Consider the following 25,172-nt stretch of genomic DNA (forward strand, 5'->3'; position numbering starts at 1 on the left):
GGAGGGAACAGTTTAGGACATGTGTCTCAAATTTCTTTGCAATTTGCAATGAAAGAAGGACTTCAGAGGATAATGGACATGTGTGGCTTCGTTCTTTCTCATGTGGTCCAAAAATGGAGAAAGCAAGGCGTAATGTTAATAAGGCTGTTTGTGCCTTCCTAAGAGATTTTGTCCTCTTTTAACAATGAAAATATTTTGTTTCGTAGTGGCAATCAGATTTTTCTGAGAAATGTACAAAATGCATTGCGACCTTTTTTAGAAATACAGCATTCGTTTTGAAGTACGTCTTACGTAGTTAAAATGTTTTACATTCAAACACCTCCCAAAGGCTCTTTTCAGAGCCACCACTTCCTGTTAGAGAAAAATGCATTGGTTTCAATAGGGTAGCAATGCAATTGTTTTTCTGTTCGCGGAGGGTCCGCGGACTTTCACGAAATGGAAATGGCTATGCTTTATGTATCTTCACTTCTATTTTTTAACTGTGAAAGGCGGCTCTGAAAAGAGCCTTATTTTTTTTTGATTTTTGTTATTTTGTATTTTTTTTGTTCTTTTTTATACACGACACACTAGGAGAGGAGGGAAAGGAGGGTTAAGGGAGGGGGACACCAACCGCAGGGATAAGAAAGGGCGGACTGAGAGAGGAAGATGTAGAGTGGGTTTTATTTGGGTAGTGAGCAGGCCTTCTGGTGCTCTGAGACGATCGTCTCAAAAGCACTCCAAAGTCGTTCCCCCCTGCAGAGTACTGTGTCACAGTACACACATACAACTGTGACCCTCGAAAGGTAAGGGTCATCAGAATTCTGTATGGCCTGTGAGGCAGCTTGAGGAAGACGCTGTCCCACAGAGGTGTTCCTTGTGGTGCCAGGATCAGGAACGGAGGATGAAGTAGAGGCAATCAACCTACTAAGCTTCTCACAAGGTACAACCTTGCGAATGGCCCCAGTGTGGAATGAGCGCAGGTGTCGTTTCATGGTAGTGGTCCCAAAGCTATACGAACCATGCTTCCCGCGACTGAGTACCATTTTGCACTCATTACAGGTGACACGCTTCGCATGAGACTTAGGACCGTTTCCATGAACAGTAAACAACCGCCACACCCAAGATTCATGCCAAGGGTGGGTAGTAGGAATTTCCTCTACCTCATTCTCATCATCCTCTTCTTCCTCCTCTGTATCCTCACTCCTGTTCCCCTCTTCAGGCCCTTGGGGAAATGGTGGTGGTGGAGGGGGTGGGGGTGGTGCTGAGGCAGATGTAGCACCATGTGGTAATAGTCGAGCCATGGATGTCATAGGCTTGGAGATGGAAATCTCAAAATGTGCAAAGTATGCAGCAAAATGCAGTGTGCTCTGTGGAATAGTCAGAAACACAATGAGAATGCGCTCTAGGGCATGGTCTTATATCGGGGTGCTTGTGCGTGGGTCGCGGACATGCGCGCCGTCCGCAAGACAGATCGAACATCAAAAAAGGTTCAAAAAGTGACAAAAACTATGTGGAAAGTTAGGATTAGTATGTGGGATTTGTGGTATGGTGATTTTTTAATGAGAAATATTGTGGATTACTTGGAAATGTACTTTTAAACTGGTCGGGGACACGAACAGTGTCCGCATTTAGAGCACGAGATGAGCGTGGGCGCGGTCACATGATTGTTTTGTGAGCATGTTCGCTAAGGTAGCGGTCGTCCGCAGGACACCCAATGTAGGGACATTGTTTTGCGCATGCGTGTTGATGTTCTGCGGACAGTGTTCGGGTCCTGAACTAATTAAAAGTGCGTCACATGTAAAACGAACAGTTACGGACAGCCGTTTGTTCTTAGCACAGTTTAATTTATTTGCTAACAATACGGACAGAAATAGCGTTTCAAGCACACCTCCATTTTCATTTATTTACGAACATTTCAGGACACTACGAGTGTTCTTAGAATATTTTCAACTTGCATGAGAACATTACGGACAGATGTAGTGACCTCAGGACAGTCACATTTTCGTTTCTTTACGAACATTTCTGAACAAACGCGGTGTCCGTGGACACCTAAATTGGTTTTATCACAATGAACTGAAAGTAATTACAAAACAATATAAGAAAAGTAACTTTATTTTATATATATATACAATTATGACTGGGAAGGTGGGGCAGTAACGTTAACAAAAACAGGAAAATTAGGGATTTCTAGATAACTGGGATCAGGTGAGAAGGGAAGGAAAGCTCATTGAAACGCTTTGGTCCATAGACAGGGTTTGGGGTTAACTGCGTGGGATAGGGTGAGGGGGGACAAGTGCAGGTTGGACAATGGTGTGCTGTTGGGGGTTTCACATAAATTTCCACAAAGTTTTTCAAATCCATAAAATTTTGCATAAGGTCGTCCGTTTTTTGATTAATCTGCTGTAGAGTGATATCCTCTGATTGTTGTTCTGTGATGCTTGGAATTTGTGTATGGTCTGTAATAAAAACAATGTATATGTTAAATGTATACAGAATAATATTTATTAATTGGTTTATATAGTAAAGTGTGGACAATTAGGTGGACTATTTTCTAACATTTCCTCTCGTGGGAAATGCTCCTCTAGCCAGTCGAGAGTACTACACATTTCTGTGAGAAAACAAAAAAGTATTATGTTTTTTTTTTCCTAATATAGAAAGTTTATAAATATATGAGTAAAAAGAAGTGCACTTACTATGTCTGGTGAGATATGTAATCAGTAGTGTATACGTCTGGTCTTGCTGTTGGTTGTGGAACGTCTGTGAGGTAATTATGGTGGAAGCCACTTTATCTTCTTTTGGTATATTCCATTTTAAAACATATTGTATTTACATGAATGGTTAGTGTGTTACATATATGGGTAACATTTTTTAAGTATTACTACATATACTTTGTATGTGTGCTGCTTTGTGAATTTGTGAAATGTTCCTATGTTATGATATAACTATTACACATACCTCCCCAGAGTTTTTAGGTGGTGGTACTGTTGTCCAAACATGTCTGCGGATCGTCAAATTCAGTAGAAAGGGTTCAGTATGTTCCATATTATATGTACATGAAGTCAAAGTTATTATTGTTAAGTTGTGCTACTAAAAAACTATGAAATTCAGTAAAAAAACTTTGCTAAAGGGACGTTATGGTTAAGTTGCGCTACTAAAAACCTATGAAATTCAGTAAAAAAACTTTGTTAAAGGGACGTCATGGTTAAGTTGCGCTACTAAAAACCTATGAAATTCAGTAAAAAAACTTTGTTAAAGGGACGTTATGGTTAAGTTGCGCGACTAAAAACCTATGAAATTCAGTGAAAAAACGTTGTTAAAGGGACATTATGGTTCAAAGTAAAACCGAAAAACCCCTGAAATTCGGCAGTTATGGTAAGATAAGCAACCATAACTCGCGCCGCCACCGTGCACTGCTAAGACTAACACCCAGGACATCAAAGATGACATCACAAATGTCATTGATGACATCACTGATGACATCACATGTCTGGCTCCCTCTTTTTTCCTTTACTGATATATCTAGGCCAGTTACAATCAGGAACTAAAAATTCACTATACTATAATACAAAGTACTATGTTTGTAGACTTAAACTACAAATATGTTCTTACAGTAATTCACTTAGGGTCAACTCAAAGCATATGAACCATATACAAGGGAGAAAACACAGACTTGGAAGACAACAATGCTTTCTATGAATGAAGATGATTAGTACAGTTATCCACACTGCGTTATAGTTCTGTTGTTTTTTCATTACTGTACTTTCCATGAATATGCTCATATTTGTACACATTGCACGTACACTACTTTCATTAGGGTCTAGTCACAATATGTGATAGTTATACATAGGGAAGTAGTAGCTTTGAAGTAGAGCAATCATTTCTGTACATGAAGGTAATCAGTTACGTTATGAAAATTGTTGGGTAATACTGCTGTTTTTTTGTTTACTTCACTTTCCCTGTATATGCTCTATTTGTATGTGTTATTGTCTGTTTGTGTTTGGTGTGCAGTAATGCAATAATGTAGTAATTGGGCTTTATTAGCTATCTATTACATGTTTCACATTATGCAAAACTCTAATAAAAACTCAGTTATCATTTCAGTATTCAACATGGCAAGATTATGAATATTGCACCTTCATCATTTATGATGCACACACTGCTTATGTTTCTGCATGAATAGCTTAGTATACTGGATAGAACTTCATAATAGAATGCTATGTATTTCAACACATTCCTTAATGCACTAATTAGCTCATAATATTTATTCCAATGATCCTTCACACTTTTTTGTCAATATTACAATAAGAATCCCTTCTACAGAGTTTTCAAAAAAACTTTGTTAAAGGGACGTTATGCTTTAGTTGCGCTACTAAAATCCTATGAAATTCAGTGAAAAAGCGTTGTTAAAGGGACGTTATGGTTCAAAGTAAAACCGAAAAACCCCTGAAATTCGGCAGTTATGGTAAGATAAGCAACCATAACTCGCGCCGCCACCGTGCACTGCTAAGACTAACACCCAGGACATCAAAGATGACATCACAAATGTCATTGATGACATCACTGATGACATCACATGTGCATTTACTTTTCATGAAATCTCTGTAGAAGGGATTCTTGTTATAATGTTGACCAAAAAGTGTCAAGGATCACTGGAATAAATATCAAGTGCTAATTAGTGCATTAAGCAATGCATTGATATAAATAGCATTATATTATTCAATTATATCCAGTATACTAAGCTACTCATGTAGAAACATAGGCATTGTTTGCAACATACATGATGGAGGTGCAATGTTCCTAATCTTGCCATGTTGAATAGTGAAATGATAACTGTTTTCTTATTAGAGTTTTGCGTACTGTAAAACATGTGATAAGTAGGTAATAAAACCCACTTAATACATAATTGCATTATTATAGACAAAACACAAAGAGACAACACATACAAATATGAATATATACAAGGAAATTGAAGTAAGGAAAAAGCAGCAGTAGTAGCAGAAGGTGTTCATAACCTAACTGATTACCTTTATGCACAGAAATGATTGCTCTGTTTCAAAGCTGCTACTTACCCTATGCATATGTATCACATGATTTGACTGGACCCTAAGGGAATTACTGTAAGAACATACTTGAAGGATAAGTCTACAAATATAGTAACTTTTCAATGTTTAATTCCTGACTGTTATTGAAGAAAATTATGTGGCCTAGATATGTCAGTAAAGGAAAAAAGGGGGAGCCAGATATGTGATGTCATCAATGTCATCTTTGATGTCCTGGGTGTTAGCCTTAGCAGTGCACAGTGGTGGCGTGAGTTATGGTTGCTTAGCTTACCATAACTGGCAAATTTCAAGGGTTTTTCGGTTTTACTTTAAACCATACATTTCATAGGTTTTTAGTAGCGCAACTTAACCATAACGTTCTGTTAACAAAGTTTATTTACTGAATTTCATAGGTTTTTAGTAGCGCAGCTTAACCATAACGTCCCTTTAACAAAGTTTTTTTTACTGAATTTCATAGGTTTTTAGTAGCGCAACTTAACCATAACATCCCTTTAACAACGTTTTTTTACTGAATATACACTTTCATCGTGTGAATTTGGGAGTTGTTTACTAGGATTCCCTTACTTTATATACATGTAACATAGAACATACAGAACCCTTTTGCTAATGATTTTTGAAGGCCACGGACTGTGCGTATGTCCGCGGACGGGGGCAGAAGACATCAACACTACCCGAACACTCGGGGGGTATTTGAAATTTTTCTATCATACCATATAAAAATTGCATACGTTTAAAAAGGAGCACATAAACACATTATAAGTAATATTAATTAAGCAGTGGAACCTACACGTCTAACACATCAACCATCCATTTAAATACCATATATAATGAAATGGATTATACCATAACAAAATAGAAATGCCTCCAACATAATTACCTCACAGAAATGACAGATCTAGGAGCGACAGTACACAAACTCAACACAACGAATACAAATTTCCAGAAAATAATAAGTAAACTACATTTGTCTTATTTATTTGTAGACTTTTTGTATGAGCTACAGAACAATTAATGTATTGGTTTGTTTCACACAGAAATTTGCAGTACTTCGGAGTGTCTCAGGGGAGAATTTTCTGCGTGACGAAATATTGGAAGATAGCGATAATAATGGTACACCCTTCTCTGCATAAGCAAATTAATAGTCAGTACTTTATGTGTACATAACATTTATATATATGTTTATTTTTAACAGACCATGCAAAGATTGAAGAAATTCCACCAAACGCATAGAACAGAAAGTGGACATGCTGAAAGACAATTTTAATGGTTTGAGGCAATTTGTGGAGGAGTATGTCAAAGGAAAAAATAGATACCACTGTCCTACCTGTACCTGTCCCGCCTCTCCATGTCCCAGTGAAGTATCCCCAAACCCTCACGAAGAACGTAAACTTCCATCCCTTCATCCCCTCACAATAATCCTCTACAAAACCCTAATTCCCCTATATTTGTTTCAGTTTCTGCTTCCCCCCTCTCTTTCTTAATTGCTGTATATGTGTGTAATAAGATAAATGTTATGTTAGTTTTAATGACATTTTTGTGTCTATTTTTATTTTGTAAAAAACAGTTAAAATGTCCGTGGACAGCGCGCCTGTCCGGCCTGTCCGTGATTAACAACATATGGATGTCCTAAAGACACTACACCTATCCATACCATTCGCAACCAAGATGAAACTGTTCTTAGAACACACCAGCTGTCCGGGATGTCCGTAAATCAACAAAATGGGGGTGTCCAAAGGACACTATACCTCTCCGTAGCGTTCGCAACCAAGATGAAACTGATCTTAGAACACACCAGGTATGCGGGATGTCTGGAAAATAACAAAATGGGGGTGTCCTAAGGACACAATACCTGTCCGCACCGTTCGCAACCAAGCTGGAACTGTCTGTAGAACAGGCGCGCTGGCTGCGATGTTCGTAGTGAAACAAAATGGAGGTTTCCTAAGGACACTATACCTGGCCGTACAGTCTGCAGAACAGCTATGCACATGCGCACCATACTGTACACTGTCCGTAGAACACCGCGCACATGCACAGAACTGTTCCTGTGCATTTGGGGTCCTGCGGACACCCATTCCCTTTGCATGCTTGTTCACAACGTCATCATGTGACCGCACCCATGCTGAGCGTGTGTCCTAATTTGTGCACTTTGTCTGCTTCCCCAATATTTTAAGAGAAAGTATGCAGACAATCCAAATTATTGTACAGTAAAAAATCACCATTTAACATGTCCCAGACAATGGCCCTAGCTTTCCACATGTTTTTTGGAACTTTTCTATCACTTTTGAGTAATCGATATGGTCACGAGGCGCACCCCTCCACCCCAATAAAAGGCCACACCCCATAGCTCATCTTCATTGTACTTCTGGCTGTTGGAGATTGATTTTTGCTGCCTTTAGTGCTATAGAAGAGATTACCTCACCAACCCTAATGGCATCCATGGCTGCTGTTGCTACATCAGCCTCAGCACCACCCCCAAACCCTCCACCACCACCACCTCCTCAAGGGCCTGCAGAGAAGAATACGTGTGATGATGTAGAGAACGAGGATGAAGAGGATGAAGAGAATGAGGTAGAGTAACACCATACTACCAACACTCGCTGGGAGTCGTGGGTGTGGCGGTTGTTTACAGTCCATGGTAACGTACAGAAAGCATGTGCGAAAAAGGTCACCTGTAACCAGTGCTATTTGGTGCTGTTTCGTGGGAGATGTGGTTCGTACAGCTTTGGTATGACGTCCATGAAGCAACACCTAACTTCGTTCCACAGTGCGGACATTCGCAAGGTTGTACCATATAAAGAAAGTAGTAGGTTGAGTTCCTCCACAGCATCCTCCGTTTCTGATTCTCTCAACACAAAAAACATTCCTGTGGGAGAGTGCATCCCTCCTGCAGCTTCACAGGCCATTTGCGATACTGTTGACCCTTACCTTTCGAGGGTCACACTATTGTGTATGTACTGTGACGCAGTACTCTGCAGGGGGGAGAGCCTTCGAAGTGCTTTCAAGACTACAGTCAAGGAGCACCAGAAGAGCTACTACCTACCTAAATAAGGCCCACCCTACATCTTCCTCTCTCCACCTGCCCTTTCTTATCACCGTGGTTGGTGTCCCTTCCTTACCTTCCTTTCCCCTCCTCTTCTAGCGTGTCGGGTGTAGAAAAAGCCACAACAAATGTGTAAAACAACAATAAGTTTTAAAAAAGGCTCTTTTCAGAGCCGCCTTTCTCAGTTTAAAAATAGAACTATCAAGTAAACGGTGCAGGCCCCTGCACATTTTTTAAAAGTCCATAGACAGTCCTAGGACAGATAAAATTAGCAAAATTAATGCACTTTTCTCTGGACTGGAAGTAAGTGGTGACTCTGAAAAGAGCCTTTTGGTGGTGTTTTGTGTGTGTCTAAAACTTGGATTCGTCAACATGTAATGCAAAATAGATGATTATACTTCCGAAAAAGGTCGCAATGAATTTTGGACATTTCGAATAAAATTCTAATTGCGAGCATATGTAAGATGGACTCCATCTCTGCGAAAAATGGTTGTGCTGCGAAACATAATATTTTCATTGTGGAAAGACGACATGCCAGCATCTCTTAGAAAGGCAAAAACAGCCGTATTGACATTGCGCCTCGCTTTCTCCATTTGTGGACCAAATGAAGAAGAATGCAGCTACATTTGTCTTTGCGCAATACGTGAAAAAATTACTTGGCAATTTGGAAACATGTCTATGAACTTCTCAAGTCCTTCCTTCATTGCAAATTACAAAGAAATTCTTGACACATGTCCTGAACTGTTCCCTCCACAATGAATTATAATTATGTCAGGATGACACTCTGTCTGTAAAGTAGCACAGAGTGGTACCAAGTCCAGCCACTTCTTTCCACGCACTCCATGCCAGTGCACTTACACATTAGGGAATCCAAGATCTGTAGATATACCGCAACGTTCTGCATGCACCTTTAACCAATGTATCCATGAGTCTCGCAAATTCCAGATAATCTGTTTTCGAGCACACACAGCCATAGCTGTCTGTTCTCCTCTCAGGAAAAAGACGTCCACACTAAATCTCTCTCTACACACTACACCCACTGAACTTTACTGACCAATCACCATCTCCGCTCATTCTCATTTCCATGCCTCTCCACCCCAGAATCCCCATATGTAATACGCGCTGTCCGCAGACTACTGCCATGTCCGCGGACATGTAGAAGATCTGAGCGTGGCAAATGTACATTTAAATAGTGTTCCCTATTTCCCTTTTAAGGTGGGCTCTGAAAAGAGCTGTTTTTTTGGTTTTTTTGCAGATGCCTGAGCGACACCTGTTATCTTGTATTTTTTTGGGGGTTTTTTCTTCATAGTTTACTCTTAAAATCTTCACATAACCTGTTCCAAAGCAACCCTTACATTCCAAAAAAAACATGGCAATTCCCAAAAAATATAAAGAAACACCATCTGCTTCAAAATAAGCCGCATTACTCGAAACAATATTCTTGTGACTACAGAAAAAGATACCAGCTCTTAGCATGAAAGCATGCATGCCACGATTGATTGCACACCTATCAATGCTTTGATCAGGACAAAAAACAGAACTATTGTCCCATTTTGCTCTAGGTAGTAATGCAGAAGAAAATTACATTCGCAGTTGGAAAGATGTTGATTACTGCTTCAACCAACTGTTCCAAATCTCCCAAAAAAGTAGGGCAACTCAATTAGCCCAAATGGAAAGCACCATAGTGCAAAACAACCACATGGGGACTGTTCATCCTACACATATCTCTGTAAACTTGCAGAATTGCCTCTACATTGCAGTCAGTCGCAGCGCTCCACACCACCTCCACTCCTCCAACATCGAAATGGTTTGCCACATGCCTGCATTGAGAATAGTGCTGTAAACCATGGACAAACATATCTCCGAGCACCAACACCCTGACTGTCTCCACCTCTGCCATCTTCACTACACACACTCTCTTTCTACACAAATCAACAACATCAACATCGGATTGGCTGATCCAGACAGTCCCCTTTCCATGCTGGATTTGCTGTAAAACCCTGTATGTGGCACGCCTTACACGCGGACAGGAACGGTGTCCACGCGGCACGTAACTCTTAGCCAGCCCTTCTACCCTTTCCACATCACTCACAAATCCATTCCCTCATTGGACACAGCTAAGCAGTCACACAACCATCCACCAATCACAGCCAAGACCTCTACATCTAACTCCATCATTGGAGTCCCGCACTTCAAAAGTACTGTTGATCACTCTGAATAGAAGTGTCATATCATTGGAAAGCACCTACTACAAAAACTACTGTGCAAGTTTCGAAGATTTCTACTTACAGCTCCATGCATATCCACATGCATGATTACAATGTACAGGTATGCATATTTTATTCAGAGTACATGTACAACTCGTATGATTCCATATAAACAAAGTAATGCCACTAAATTTGCATAGCCAATACATACATGCCAACGCTCCCTCTTTAAGCGCGAGACTCCTGATTTTTCAGTGAAAAATCGCACAATTTTTACTATCTCCCCCATAACCTATACATACATGCCAACCTTCACAATTTACGCGCGAAACTCGATTTTTCATTAAAAAATGTCACCATTTCTTATTGTCTCCCGCTTAAATTAATGCTAATCCCAAAGCGAGCGTATGAGAAAAATAAATGTTCCCAATTGCTGTGGTGAAATCTCCCTCTCAGTTGCTCCCGATTGTTCGCATTTCTAGTTATATTATGACATTTTTCAAATTTTTCCCATCTACTATTATAAACTATCAATTCCAAACCTCTCTGCTATCTACAACACAGCTGCAAAAGAACAATGGAATTTCATGAACATAAAATTCTACTAATTTGCGAAGCAGGTTGAACTAACATTCTGCAAATAACATATAAAGGCTGCACGTAATCAAATGAAATGCATGCATACACTATGTTCAGATATGAAACGAGAATACTACCACGAACGCATAAAAATCAACATGTACATTAACATCAGTGCTATAAACAAACAAAATTACTAACTTCTTCCTTTTACAATTGCACTGAAGACCACTGTCCTGAAAATCAACAGCATCTAAACTGCAAACAACATATCCGAAGAAACCTGCGCATTCCACAAAAAAAAGTAAGTATGCCTACCAAAAAGCAAGTCTGTAGGAAGCAATGCAGAAATAGAGCAAATTAAACTAAAAGTGTCCAAAGTAAGCATCCATCTCTAACAGAGTTTGTACAAAAAAACGTTCAAACAAAACAAGTAATGCAGTCATTTAGCGAAACAAAAGAAGCTTCAACAACAGAAACTTTGCCTTTTCTATGAAAATGTGGCACGAAACAGAAAATGCTTAACAAGAATTCGGCTACCACTACTGCTAACACTGCTCCTATAAATCCTCATATACTAGCAAGAAACCATAGTAAAAAAAGTATTTTAGCAAAAATGTTCCGCCACAGAGCCCTTTAGAATCTAATAAGAAGAGGAGCGAAATCATCCACAACCCTTAAAACCTACCGTAGAAAAGTAATCCTAGAAGCTCTTGTAGACAGTGCAATCCTTCTCAAAAGGAAGTTATTTATTTTAATTTTAAACAGGATGAAACTACTAACAAAACTAAGTACTAAACTACAAAAGAAACTTCTCAGTAAACGGAATGTCAACAAAAATAATTTCTTAAATATCTGTGGAGGTGATTGGAGTCACACGACGACCACAGAACCATATTTTAATGAAGAAGCATACAAACAAAACCAAACAAACACAATTGCCATCCGTAGCAGTGGACGAGGATATGAAAAAATCAATAATACCATCATGGAACAAGAAACACTGATTACAAAAGTATCCTTAGAAAACTCAGAATTACCTCTCCATTCGACTGAACCAGAACATCCAGTTTACAAATGGCCATGCACGTCAATGTGTAACATTCCCAACAAATCTTTCAAATCTTTACACCAGTTCCTCAATCAGTATGTGAAAGGTAAATAAAAAATCAAAATGAAAGTGGTGCAAAATATGGATACCTGTCCAGTGCGCAAATACACAGGACTACAAGAACATTCATTAGCCTGCATTTCAGGGCCTATTTTCAAAATCACCTTCCATAATATCAAAATGATATCAACACATCATTCAAATGTAATAAATCTAGTATATAAACTGTACTATGCTAAAAGTCCAGCTTTAGATTTAGCCAATTTAAATAACACTCTTCTGCTTGGTACACCCAAATACCTACAAGAAGAAATCGACCGTATCCAGAGAAAATATTTTAAAAGTGAAAGCCACTTACAAAATGCAATAGTTTTAGAACAGACTAGCAACAATTCTGTACATGGCAACCTTCTATTGCACACATACAAAAAAGAAATACAAAAATTTAAAAGTAAATCTGCTGAAGTACCAAACCATGTGTGTGTGTGTTGCCGCGGATATTTTTACAAAAGTAACCCAAAAACTATAGACGTGACATACAAAATAGAAGACAATAAAGAATCCAAATGGTTTGAACTAGCTCTCTACCTTTTACCAGAAAACAAATAAAAAATAAGTGAACCTTTACTATGTTGCAGTTACTGCACTACAAAACTTGACAACAACCAAACTCCTTCAGGTGCTATCACAAATAACTTGGAATTATTCCCACTACCAAAACCCATGCAATAACTCAATTTGTATGAGAGCATTATAATTCAAACAGTACACCCATTTCAAGCAATAGTACGCCTTCAACCAAAAACAGCTAAATTACCTCCCTCTGAATTGATGAAAGGCATTTGTGGCAAAGTAGTATATTTACCATTAGATCTGACAGAAAATGTGCACACTCTAGGAGTGCAACGTCCAATAGAGCAAACTTTACCTTTCTTAGTAAATGGTGTACCAACAAAAAACAAAAGAATTTGGTAACAACTCGTGGATTTACATAAAGTTAGACAAGCCTTGCAATATCTGAAAGACAATAATGAATACTACAAAGACATAAATATTGAAGAAAGCTTAGGGGAAACAACTGATATAATTCAAGAGTCATTAGAAACTGGTCAATTTGAACTTCTTCTGCATCCTGCTGCATTATCCACTCTTTTGGACCATTATACAATTCACTCATTGCACTATAATGACAGCATAGATGATGCACTAGAAACTTACCAAATGCGACAAACCAAAGGTTCACCAATGAGCATATGGAAAAAATTATAGAAGCACATGCTTTTCCTGTACTATTTCCTACTGGCAAAGGAGGAAGGTATGATGATAGACCCACTCAGATAACAGCATCGTAATACCGCTCATTAAGAATGTATTCTGAAGATCCCAGATTCAGACAAAATGTGGAATACATATTCCACCTACTCTTTGAATGTGAACTAGCAACCCTATGTTACAGAGTTGCGCACATATTGAAATCTGGAACCCACTTTCAAAATATGTCAGCTATGCAATTAATACAGAAAAGTGCAAGAAAAAGATGACGTTTTACAATCAAGCATAACAAATCTGTTTGCAAACATGCGTGGTATGAAAGAATACTGGTTCCGATGTCACAGAGATGTTCGTTGTATGATCAGAAATCTTGGACCACCCACTTGGTTTGTTACATTAAGTTGTGCAGAATATGCATGGGAAGATTTACATAATTTCCTACGCATATCAAATAAAAACAAAACCAATATAGACATACTAACACCTGGAGAACTTTGCTCTCTAGATTCTGTTAATGTTTCAAGATATTTCCACAATTGTATCATTGCTATGCTACAATTTATTTGTAATAAAACTGTTCCTCCCCTCGGAGAAGTGCAACACTTCTTTTGGAGAAAAGAATACCAAGCCAGAGGAGCACCACATATCCACAGGCTTTTATGGATTAAAGATGCTCCTAAATTTGGTCAGGACAGTGATACCTCTGTTTTGCAGTTCATCCAAAAATATGTCACTTGTGAAATCCCTTCACAAACGACACATAGTGACCTTCATGGACAAATTGTACAATTTCAAAGACACAAATGTGGCAAATATTGTCGTCGCAAATACAAAAACAAAGGGAAATACTACACCAAATGCTGCTTTGGTTTCCCTAGACCAGTTACAGAAACAGGTGAAGTGAACAACTTCATGTCTTCAGTTCGACATAGTGTTAAAGGTAAATCACCTGAGAACACGTATTACATAAAAAGAACAGAAGAATCAAACTATATCAATGATTACAATGCAGTCATTGCCCTCTTATGGAATGCAAACATAGATGTGCAGTACATTGCAAACAATTCCACTGCAGTTGCACGATATGTTACAGCCTACTTAACAAAAGCTGAGAAAACATAGCTTCAAGACCTCTGGAATGGCCTATCATCAGACAAAACTCTATCTCAGAAATTGTACAGCCTAGGCATACAAATGCTCTTTCATAGAGAATGCGGCGCCTATGAAGCTGCAGAGTGTTTAACCGGTACTGCTTTGTAAGGAAAATCTGAAAATATAGTATGGCTAAGTCTTGGTCCTTCTAAACCTAGAAAAAAAGTTCTTAAATCATATGAGGAGATAGAAACAATAGCAAGAAATGATCCCAACAGTCAAGACATTTTGAAAAAAATTACTAGACACATACTACCCGAACAGTAGTACCACTTTGGAAACCATGTGTCTATACAACATAGCCCAAAACTTTGCATACAAAAATAATATAAAAACCGATGAAAACAAAGGTAGATATAGAGTGACAGATTGTGAAGGCAGCTTAGTGAAACTTACCAAACACAGCTTAATTAATCATGTCAAATTGTCATGAAAATCTCCTCAACAGAAAGAATTACATTACATGTCCCTACTACAACTTTTTTAAACCATGGAGAAAAGAAGAGATACTAGATAACTATGACTGCTATGAAGACGCTTTCAACGCAAATGAAAGCACTATCACCAATGTGAACTTTACGCAGTACAAAACAATGTTGCACAATGAACAGCAACACGAAGAAGAACTCCAGACCCTACTAGATAAGGATACTTCCGACAGTAGTAAACCTTCTGTAACAGGAAGCCAAGAACCACTAGGACAGCCACTAATAGCAAATGAGGCAGAATTAGCTATGACAGAAGTAGAAAACACCATTTGTCACTATGAAGAAGATACAGAAGACTTAACAGCACTACAATCAAAACTTAACAAAGACCAGCGCACCATTTTTGAAGAAGTAACAAGAGAAATTGCACATGGTGTACAACACGAAAATAAATAATGTACCTGCCAAAATTACACACTTATACTACTATACATCAGTGGTGAAGCTGGTTCAGGAAAAACATTCTTAATCAAAATCATCAGCAAGTTCCTTCAACAATTGACAAACAACAAACTGTCAGCTGTTGTAACTGCCCCCACAGGTTTATCTACCTACAACATAGGCGGTGTCACTTTGCACCTATTACTACTCCTTCCAGTAGAACACCAAAACAAATTAGACTATTACAAACTTTCTACAGAAGCTGCAATGGAACTATGCAGAGTATTAAAACAAATGAAAATGCTACTAATAGATGAAGTGCGCATGGTCTCCAACCTAATGTTGGCTTTGATTCACCTCAGATTGCAAGAAGTACTCAAAAGAAACTACGAAGAACTCTTTGGAGGAAAACACATTATTGTTTGCAGGAGATCTTCTGCCATTGACACCAATGAAAGGTGAACCTATTTTTAAAACCTTAGGACACAAACTGTGCCGTAAAACTGTTGGCAGAATAGGAAATGTCAACCTTTGGCAATATTTCCAATACAGAGAATTAACAGAAAACATGCGTCAATCTGCAGACCTCACTTACGCCAACATCTTAAAAAGTATTAGAGTTGGTTTACTATCTCAAGAAGCACAAGCAATATTGAAAACCCGGCATATCCATTCACTTTATGGCGATAAGGCATGTGCTACTGATGTTATGGAACAATTAGCGCACAAAAATGTCAATTGTATGACCTTAATGGCAACCTTGCAAGCTGTTCCAAATTCAATGAAAAATTTTTAAAAAAATAAATGCAACCAATAATTCAAATTTGCTCCACAGTCAAACTGGACGTACATGGTATGACACTATCAATGTGTCAACAAGCCACAACAAGACTAAATACCTTAGAAAATTCAATCTCCAACACAGCTGGGTTGAAAAAAATATTAAAATGATCCTTAAATTGTAGAGTAATGCTTAAACGTAACCTTGACGTGGAGCAAGGCCTAGTTAGTGGAGCACTGGGTACAGTTGTCAGCTTTCAAATATACCCACGTGACAACAGCATTCAGTTTGTCAATATTCTCTTTGACAAACTTTCAGAAGTAAAAAGGATAGGGTGCTCAACAGCTCGATTCCTTCTCTTCAAAGACATGTATGTACATAGAGAACAATTTTCTCTAAATCTTGCATATGCAGTCACCATTCATAAATCCCAAGGTCATACCCTAGACACAGCATTGATAGATATTGGGAACACTGTCTTTAAAGAAGGCATGAGCTACGTAGCACTATCACACTTACGTACACTTGACAGTCTATTTCTAATCAACTTTGATGCAAGTAAAGTAAACGCTGATGTTCCTTGCATTTTAGAATACTATAGACTACGTTCACTGTACACCCCCATCTCAAATCATATCCTGTTCAACAAAAAGGAAAACGTTGTAAAAGAAAACTAATTCAAACAGAAATGCAACCGGATCTGACTGCAAATCCTTTGAAGAGAGTAAAAGAAGATAATACTTCATCTATTACCACAACAAAAGAAGAACCTATTATTGAAAGTAACTCAGGTACTTCTTCAATGAAGCAACACAAACTCCGAAAAAATTACTCGGACACAGAACGATCTGGTCCATTCAAATTTTCAAATGTAACTGGTGTAAGTTGCTACGCAAATGTAGCAATGCATATTCTATTTCAATTGCCACCAATTGTTAACAACATTTACTTACACAGTACAGACCAATTGTGTTTTGCAAATGTTAGTCCTTAGAAACGTAACAAACAATCCTGACAACACATCTAGGGGGTAATTCATAGAATTTAGCGCACAAGTGGCGCACGCGGCTGGCGCACAGTGTGCGTGCGAATTCCTGCACCAGCCGCGTGTGCTAAAATCCATTTCCGCGCACAGCGTATTCATGGATTCCAGCTACCAAAACCAGCCATGGTGCACAGTGGCGCAGCGGCCCTGCAGCAGTGCCAGTTACGCCCCCAAGAACGCCTCTCGCGCAGGGAAAAGCCATCAAAATCCCCAATCCAGTGCAAAGAGCTGCGCTAACCCTGTACCAGCACGGCAAGCGGGCTACGTGTATCAGTGGGGTGCGCAGGAAGTACCTCACGTCATTTCAGCTGGGTACATGTATTTCAGGGGTGCGCTGGAAGTTCCACATGCGAATGTCCTGGGTAAATGTATTTCGGGGTGCGCAGGAAGTTTCACATGCGAAATCAGCAGGGTACCTGTATTCCAGGGGTGCGCTGGAAGTTCCACACGCGAATGTCCTGGCTACGTGTATCTTGGGGTGCGCGGGAAGTTTCACACGCGATATCAGCAGGGTACATGTATATCAGGGGTGCGCGGGAAGTTCCACACGCGAATGTCCTGGCTATGTGTATTTCGGGGTGCGCGGGAAGTTTCACACGCAATATCAGCAGGGTACGTGTATTCCAGGGGTGCGCTGGAAGTTCCACACGCGAATGTCCTTGCTAAGTGTATCTTGGGGTGCGCGGGAAGTTTCACACACGATATCAGCAGGGTACGTGTATGTGAGGGGTGCGCGTGAAGTTCCACACGCGAATGTCCTGGGTACGTGTATTTCGGGGTACGTGGGAAGTTTCACACGCGATATCTGCAGGGTACGTGTATTCCAGGGGTGCGCTGGAAGTTCCACACGCGAATGTCCTGGCTACGTGTATTTCGGGGTGCGCAGGAAGGTTCACATGCGAAATCAGTAGGGTACGTGTATTCCAGGGGTGCGCTGGAAGTTCCACACGCAAATGTCCTGGCTACGTGTATCTTGGGGTGCGCGGGAAGTTTCACACACTATATCAGCAGGGTACGTGTATATCAGGGGTGCGCGGGAAGTTCCACACGCGAATGTCCTGGGTACGTGTATTTCGGAGTGCACGGGAAGTTTCACACGTGACATCAGCAGGGTACGTGTATTCCAGGGGTGCGCTGGAAGTTCCACACACGAATGTCCTGGCTACGTGTATTTCGGGGTGCGCGGGAAGTTTCACACGCGACATCAGCAGGGTATGTGTATTTCAGGGGTTCTGTGGAGTACTACACGTGAATTGGCCGTGTGGGTCCTCCCAGGTGTTCGCTCCACAACCTCCACGGCCCCTGCAGGCAGCCCACACCACAGGGGACTAACCTGCACCCCACTCGTCCCCCTGCACCCCCACCCCCAGCACTGTGGGGCACCCTCCACCAGGCCCCAACTCATGTTCCCCTGCACCCCCACCCCCCAGCACTGTGGGGCACCTGCCAGCAGGCCCCCACTCATGTCCAACTCATGTCTCCCATGACCCCCACCCACCAGCACTGTGGGGCACCCTCCACCAGGCCCCAACTCATGTTCCCCTGCACCCCCACCCCCCAGCACTGTGGTGCACCCTCCACCAGGCCCCCACTCATGTCCAACTCATGTTCCCCTGAACCCCCACCCCCCAGCACTGTGGTGCACCCTCCACCAGGCTCCCACTCATGTCTCCCATCACCCCCACCCCCCAGCACTGTGGTGCACCCTCCACCAGGCCCCATCTCATGTTCACCTGCACCCCCACCCCCCAGCACTGTGGTGCACCCTCCACCAGGCCCCAACTCATGTTCAACTCATGTTCCCCTGCACCCCCACCCCCCAGCACTGTGGGGCACCTGCCAGCAGGCCCCCACTCATGTCCAAACCATGTTCCTCTGCACCCCCGCCCCCCAGCACTGCGGTGCACCCTACACCAGGCCCCAACTCATGGTCCCCAGCCAACATGTCATCTCAATCTAGATCCCTGGTCCCTATGGTCAGCCTCCAAATGCAAAACACCCACCCGAGTATTGCATCCACCCACTTAGAAATGGCAATAACATGATAGAACACCAATTGCAAGTTTGGAAACAAACACATGTCCCTCACATACACCCAATGGGTGTCAGTGAATCTCAAAACCCATATCATGATATGCATGAAACCAATGAGATGATACTACACATTGAAGTTTGATCAAAAAATATGTATTAAAGGAAACATAAATTGAATCAAAAATAAACAAACAGAATTGGGAATGTAAAAAAATAAAAAGAAGCATGTCTGTGAAAAAATGCAAAACCAAAAATCATAATCCAAAGGAATGGTGTCCAAAGTCACAGTCCGCAAAAGAAAATCCAATGGAAAATTATAATTGAAAGCCATTGCTCCATGGGTAAATTGTAAAATTAAAAGAAAATCCAACAGTGAACTATGTACAGATGGACAAGCCAGGGTCCATGATCCCAACAAAAGAAATGAAACCTATCTAACAACACTACCTAATAAAAAAAAACTATATACAAAAATGTGGCCCATTGTCTAAAAGGTCCAAATAAAATGCAAAAACAAAGGAAACCTAACACTAACTACATAACTATTTACAAGGGCAGCGGGCTAGTGCAACGGCTCACTGGATGTTGTCATGGGCCAGGGCATCATCAAACTCCTCTTCAATGGCTTGGGGGCGGCCATGTTCCCTGGCCCCGAGGTCTCGCAGGGATAAAGCAGTGTCCAGCTCCAACTCCCTGCGAAGACCCTCGAGGCACTCAGCCCGCCTCAGCGCCCTCCGCATCGAGTTCTCCGTCCTGACCATTGTGAGCTGTTCCTCCTCTGCCCGCTGCCGCTCCGCACCTATCTGCTGGCCCAACCGCTCCCACACGGAAGCCAATCCCATTCCAGGGTTCTCCTGCCCTCCGGCCGATGCCTGCACCCCTGATGTTGATGGCCCCGAGCCATGATGCCTCCCACGTCGAGCCTGCCGCTGCCTCCGACGCAACTGCCTGTGCCAGCACGATGACATCCAGGCTGATGGAATCCACCGACGCCGTCGTGCACGTGCCCTGCCCGATGATGCCGTCACATCCTCCATCTGCTGGGGTCCAGTTGCTGGTGTGTCCACCCCTGCTGGACCTCCGACTCCCGACTGTGGCAGGGATGGGATCCCCACCGAGCTGGCTGCATTGGTCGGGGCAGGTCCACAGGGGGCCCTGGTGGCATCTGGGCCGGAAGACGGCATGGAGAATGACTGGTGCATAGTCTCCACAGAGGAGGAGAGGGTCCCCAGATTGGCCGACACATGTAGGAAACCCCCGACCATGGCCGATCCCAACTGGGCCACGTCGGCACGGTGCTCTCCGTGATGACGTGCATGCTCCTCCCGGGAAGCACGCACCTCATCACGAATTGCACCTGTGCGCAACGCAACACCAATCAGGACCTTCTCCATATGGCCAGGGGTCCCCTCGTCCGCAGGTGTAGGGGAGTCAGATGACATGGACATCCCCCCTACCTGTGGGCGGGCCTGGGATGGGGCATCCCTGCTGGTGCATGGTGGTGCAGTCACAGTGTCAGGGACAGTGACATGCACAGGCCCCTCCACAGCGACCTGTGCTGCCTCCTGCCCCTGCCCCTGGATTGCAACACTTGCACCAGCAGGGATGCCCCCACCAGGCCCCATGTGCGTCTCAATAGCGGCCTCCTCCTCCTCTGTGGAAACCACCAACCTGGATGGCTCCACACCGTCTTCCGCCGTTGCAAGCCCCTGTGGGGGCTCACCCACCCCTTCCGCTGCAGCCGTGGTGGCATCCCTGCCGCTTTGCTCCACAGCGCCGTCTCCACCCTCTTCTTCACTTGGCGCTTGTAGAGGGAGACATAGAACACAAGCATCAGGGTACTGTACAATGGTCCCCTAGACAGGAAGCAATAGCAGATGAGTGGCACTGTCAAAGATCACTTCCATCATGTCCCTCCACAACAAATGGGTCAGTGCAGGTAAAACACATGCAGTAACAGGCATGGCGCATGCTATGGACATTAGCATACATGTCTAAGGGATTCTTGAAACATACAATGTTGTTTTGGAACTCACATGCATCATGGGCCATGCCTATCACATGCACACACTTCACCCTAGTTTCATCCATCTGGCCTCGTACACCACCGACACAGTGGATACAAGGATGACTAGGCTGCATCAGTGAACCTGAACATTGCGACAGACATGTGTCATGCATCCCTGGCATTCACAAGTCACAGACACGCAGGTCAGACACACAGACATGGACAGCATACATGTACATGGCATCAGCACCCATCCCTCACCCCCACCCATGTCCAGGAACAGAGACTGGCATGCTTTCATGTGGCCATTCCGCATAGGGCAACCCATGTTGCATTTGAACACATGCACCAACCGTGTGGTTCACACATTACTGGTCTCACATGCATGACGTCCCGCACACACACATGCATACATGGCCTATGTCACACATCCAGGCAAGTATCAGACAACCAGCACACTGCGACATGCCCTGTCTCACACAGCAATGCTTGGCCACTTACCGCTCAACTCCAGGCGGGTCTGCCTCTCAAGGATCTGGACGTGGAGCGCTGGGCCTACGCGTTCCAGGACCCTCATCTGGATGGTACTCATGCAGCCCCGGCCCCCCTCCACGAGGCGCCGGGCCTTCAAGAGGGTCCTGGACCTGCAGTCAGCCTAGCGCTTCTTGACATGTTGGAAGTCGCGGACTGCCACCCCCTCCGCGTTGATGGCAGTCACGATGTCCGTCCAGATATGAGTCAGTCCTTCCTTGTTGGCGCGCTTACTTCCGAAGAGGGCATCATACTGCCCCAGGACTTGCTCCACCAGGACACCAACTTCGGTGGCAGTGAAGCTGGTGCCCCTCTGCCTTTCTGGCCGGGGGTTGCCAGTGGTGCCAGATGTTGCAGTGCCGGACATGTCAACCCCCGAGGAAGTAGTGGGTGGGCAACTGGGTCCTGGGGCTGGGCTGTGGAGCGATGGTATCCCAGTCGGGAGTCTTCTGTTCCAGCAGGGGTGGACACAGCAAATGGACCCCTGCAGATGGCTGATGTGCAGGCACCAAATGGCAGGGCACGATGGCAGCAGGCAGGCAGGCAGGCAGGCAGCAGCAGATGGCTTGTGGGAGGCTGCTCAGGGCTCTGGGGGCAGTAATTCGGCCTTTTGGGCAGGAGCGTAGTCTTCCATGTGCTTACGCGTGGCCAGCTTGATACGGAGTGAATTGGCAAGTGAAAATCTTGCACGTCTGCGTGTAATTCGAGGAAAGGCCCTTAGCGCATAAGCGCGTCAGCACGCATACGCGATTTCATTGGACCAAAGGCCCTTAGCGTGTAAGCGCGTCTGTGACGTTTCGCGCACGGGCGTTTCCCTGGCAGTGCCTTTACATTGCTCTGTACATGCTTTTCGTGGGGTGCGGTGCGTGTGTTTTCCAGCCGTTGGGGTTCACACACTATTACTTCACAGCGGGTGTTGGCTTCGCGTTCTTCTACACGCAAGGCAGACGGTGGGTGGTAGCCCGCTCCCCCAGGCCGATCGCGTGTGAAACTTCCCACGAACCCCTGTAATACACGTAGCCCACTCCCCCAGGCCCGATCGCGTGAAAAACTTCACGCGAACCCCTGTAATACACGTAGCCCGCTACCCCAGGCCCGATCGCGTGAAAAACTTCACGCGAACCCCTGTAATACACGTAGCCTGCTCCCCCAGGCCCGATCGCGTGAAAAACTTCACACGAACCCCTGTAATACATGTAGCCCTTTTCCCCCAGGCCCGATCACATGAAAAACGTCACGGGAACCCCTGAAATACACGTAGCCCGCTCCCCCAGGCCCGATCGCGTGAAAAACTTCACGCGAACCCCTGAAATACACATAGCCCGACGCGAACCCCTGAAATACACGTAGCCTGCTCCCCCAGGCCCGATCGTGTGAAAAACTTCACGCGAACCCCAGGCACAATAGCAGTATGGGACATTCATCATTGCTGTATATTGGCGCTTTTGTGATGCGCAGGGACGCTACCGCCTGCCTTTGTGTGGCGGACGTGTTTAGGCCTGTGCGTGTCTTTGGCTGTGCGTGGCTTTGCCCTATTCGATTCCATGAATACGTGTGGTTCGCGTGCGTGTGGGCGTTCCGTCTGCTTCCCAGCAGTACATCCCAGTTACGCCCTTATTTTCGCGCGTTGTTCCCCATTCCGCTCGTTACGCCCCGTGTTCCGCCCCCTTTTTGGTGTGTGCGCTGAGGTTGTGCGCTTTCATTGTGCGCGTCGCGCACGCCGTTCGGGATGTTTCAGTGACGTGTGCGCCATGCACGGGTTTGGCGCACATCCCGAGGAAAACACACGCAGGGACTTCCATGAATCGCACGTGTTCGTGTGAGCCTGTTTTTTCGCTCTTGCGCCTGCTTGCGCAAAGATTTTCGGCGCACGTTTGTTCCGTGAATCGGCCCCATAGTGTTCACGGAATAAGACAATAAATGGGCTACTGTGTTGGAATGGTGATGTTCACTATAAACTACTACTAGTATTGGAAAACAAAAACATTCCTATAAATGAAATCTTCCAGATTTCATACATGTGGAAACATACATGCACTCTCTGCAACAATGTGACACAGGAACAAATCCCTAATGAACGCTTTGTGTATGTATCCATACCTAATTGTGAATCCATTCCATTTAAACAATTTGTACAAAATGCAAACCATGGCAGATTATGTACTATCTGCAATTCAGATAATCGCTCCACCTTACTAATACAAACACATAGTAACTACGTAATACTAATGCTTCTACGTTACAATGCTGATGGTACCAAAAACAACTGCAAGCTGACTGGATTCACACACGGTCAAGTGTCACTTGGTAAAAAAACCTTCACAACAATAGATATAATCCACCATGCAGGAGACACAACCAATGCAGGTCATTACACGGCATATATTAAAAAGAAATGTGGATGGTCTGAGTGTAATGATAGTACCATTACCCTAAAGCAGAGATTACCAGCAAATCTTACAAACACTTATTTAATCTTCTTAAAGCCAAAATTGTATAACTAATCTGTTCTTCAACATTAACAAAAATGCAATTAAAAGACTATAAACAGTTAGAATATGCCAACAGGTATATAACTGCCCAAGATTGTATAACAACCGCACAGATAAATGAATAGAACTGAATTGTAACAAAAAATACACAGTTAGAATACGCCAACAGGCATCTAACTGCTTCAAAAATCTGCAACCAGCCAACGACAGAACATTAATCAGAAACAAGTGAACACTCAAAGGAAACAAAGAAATAGTTTGTAGCATAGCAAAGAAAGGGTTTTTTAAACCCGACAAGGATTTTATTTCCCCCAGACTCAATGATTTGAACAACAAAAACAGAAAGTGACCAAAATGCACAGTACACTGGTTTGTAAACTAAATATGAGGGTAAAAAAAAAGCTAAAATGTCTATTATGCAATGTAATAAGTCTTTGTAAAATACAAACACCAACATGCTCTTTTCTTTTATCACAGAAATTGAAAAAGAATATTTCCTCCAAGTGCTAAAGTCATGTAAAAAATATATTGAATCTCAACAAATGAAACAGTAAGTATAATTTCACACATTCCATCCATATTCGAACCTATACCTGTAATCTATGGCTGTAATATGGTGCAGTGGCTGTGGCCTAGAGTCTTGGATGAATAACCTACGGCCTACGGCCTGCGGCCATGCAACCAAGACTGTAGGTCCTACCCACAACCACCATAGCATATCGAACCCATGGTGGCTTATAACTTCACTACTTTTAACTTTGATCTTGTGTGCATGGCCTTCGGCCATGCACCCAAGACTCTAGGTCCTGGCCACAACCACTGCAGCATATCACACCCATTGTGGCTTATAACTTCAGTACTTAAAACTTTGGTCTTGGGTGTATGGCCTTCGGCCATGCACCCAACTTCACTGCTTATAACTGCACTGCTTATAACTTTGTTCTTGTGTGCATGGCCTTCGGCCATGCGTCGAAGACTGTAGGTCCTAGCCAAAACCACTGCAACATATCAC

The sequence above is a fragment of the Ambystoma mexicanum genome, chromosome 7p (genome assembly GCF_040938575.1).
Source record: "Ambystoma mexicanum isolate Mex_15411 chromosome 7p, UKY_AmexF1_1, whole genome shotgun sequence".
NCBI lineage: Eukaryota > Metazoa > Chordata > Amphibia > Caudata > Ambystomatidae > Ambystoma > Ambystoma mexicanum.